The 2,117-nt window shown below is 33.9% G+C and overlaps 1 non-coding gene across 1 annotated transcript; it reads left to right on the top strand.

The window, feature by feature from the left end:
* Positions 1-724: 724 nt before the first annotated feature.
* On the top strand, positions 725-828 carry LOC112774131 (small nucleolar RNA R71). Its single transcript, XR_003188633.1, has one exon. It is a non-coding gene; the product is annotated as a small nucleolar RNA R71 (small nucleolar RNA).
* Positions 829-2,117: the final 1,289 nt, after the last annotated feature.

Below are 2,117 nucleotides of genomic sequence, written 5' to 3'. Positions count from 1 at the left end.
CTCTTCTGTATTGCTTGGGAGAGTACTGGGAGGGATTTCAGTGATCCTTTTACTCAGCTGGCCCACTTGTGCTTCCAGATTTCTAATGGAAGATCTTGTTTCATTCATGAAACTTACAGTGGCCTTAGACAGATCAGAGACTAAGTTTGCCAAATTAGAAGTGTTTTGTTCAGAGTTCTCTGTCTGTTGCTGAGTGGATGATGGAAAAAGTTTATTATTGCTAAACCTGTTTCTTCCACCATTATTAAAGCCTTGTTGAGGCTTTTGATCCTTCCATGAGAAATTTGGATGATTTCTCCATGATGAGTTATAGGTGTTTCCATAAGGTTCACCTAAATAATTTACCTCTGCTATTGCAGGGTTTTCAGGATCGTAAGCTTCTTCTTCAGAAGATGCCTCTTGAGTTCTGTTGGATGCAGCTTGCATTCCATGCAGACTCTGAGAGATCATATTGACTTGCTGAGTCAATATTTTATTCTGAGCCAATATGGCATTCAGAGTATCAACTTCAAGAACTCCCTTCTTCATAGGCGTCCCATTGCTCACAGGATTCCTTTCAGAAGTGTACATGAACTGGTTATTAGCAACCATGTCAATGAATTCTTGAGCTTCTGCAGGCGTTTTCTTTAGGTGAATGGATCCACCTGCAGAAGTGTCCAGTGACATCTTTGATAGCTCAGATAAACCATCATAGAATATATCTAGGATGGTCCATTCTGAAAGTATGTCAGAAGGACACTTTTTGGTCAGCTGTTTGTATCTTTCCCAAGCTTCATAGAGGGATTCACCATCTTTCTGTCTGAAGGTTTGAACATCAGCTCTAAGCTTGCTCAGCTTTTGAGGAGGAAAGTACTTGGCTAAGAAAGCCGTGACCAGCTTATCCCAAGAGTTCAGGCTGTCTTTGGGTTGAGAATCCAACCATAATCTAGCTCTATCTCTTACAGCAAAAGGGAAAAGCATGAGCCTGTAGACTTCAGGATCTACTCCATTAGTCTTAACAGTATCACATATCTGCAAGAATTCAGTTAAGAACTAAAAAGGATCTTCAGATGGAAGTCCATGAAACTTGCAGTTCTGCTGCATCAAAGAAACTAATTGAGGTTTCAGCTCAAAGTTGTTTGCTCCAATGGCAGGAATGGAGATGCTTCTTCCATGTAAATTGGAATTAGGTGCAGTAAAGTCACCAAGCATCTTCCTTACATTATTATTATTTTCGGCTGTCATCTCCTCTTCCTGTTCGAAAATTTCTGAAAGGTTATCTCTGGATTGTTGTATTTTAGCTTCTCTTAGTTTCCTTTTCAGAGTCCTTTCAGGTTCCGGATCTGCTTCAACAAGAATATTCTTGTCCTTGCTCCTGCTCATAGAAGAGGGCACAGAAAAAAATAATAATAATAATAATAGAGATCCTTTATACCACAGTATAGGGATCTCTGTGTGAGTAGAAGAAGAGGGGGAGACAAAGAATGTAATATAATGAAAGAAACACAACTGTGAGGAGGGTTGAGATGTGAGATGAGATGTTAGTAGATGAATAAATAAATAGAATAAGATGGGAGAGGAGGAATTTTCGAAAATAATTTTTGAAAAAGAGTTAGTGATTTTTGAAAATAGTTTTTGAAAAATGTTAGTAATTTTCGAATATTAAGATTTAAAAATTAAAAATTAAAATAATTAATAAATTAAAAAGAAATTTTGAAAAAGTTTTGAAACAAACAAAAAGTTAGTTAGTTAGTTGAAACAAATTTGAAAATCAATTTTGAAAAGATAAGAAGTTAGGAAGTTAGAGAGGATATTTTTAAATCAAATTTTTGAAAGAGATAAGAAGATATTTTTGAAAAGATATGATTGAAATTAGTTTTGAAAAAGATTTGATTTTTAAAATCACAATTAATGACTTGATTCATAAGAAATCACAAGATATGATTCTAGAATTCAAAGTTTGAATCTTTCTTAACAAGCAAGTAACAAACTTCAAATTTTTGAATCAAAACATTAATTGATTATGTTATTTTCGAAAATTTGATATAAAAATAAGAAAAATATTTTTGAAAAATATTTTTGGAATTTTTGAAAATAACTAAGAATTTTGAAAAAGATTTGATTTTTGAAAAAGATTT

This window comes from Arachis hypogaea, chromosome 18, assembly GCF_003086295.3.
Source record: "Arachis hypogaea cultivar Tifrunner chromosome 18, arahy.Tifrunner.gnm2.J5K5, whole genome shotgun sequence".
Taxonomy (NCBI): domain Eukaryota; kingdom Viridiplantae; phylum Streptophyta; class Magnoliopsida; order Fabales; family Fabaceae; genus Arachis; species Arachis hypogaea.
This window is presented reverse-complemented; position numbering and strand designations above follow the sequence as displayed.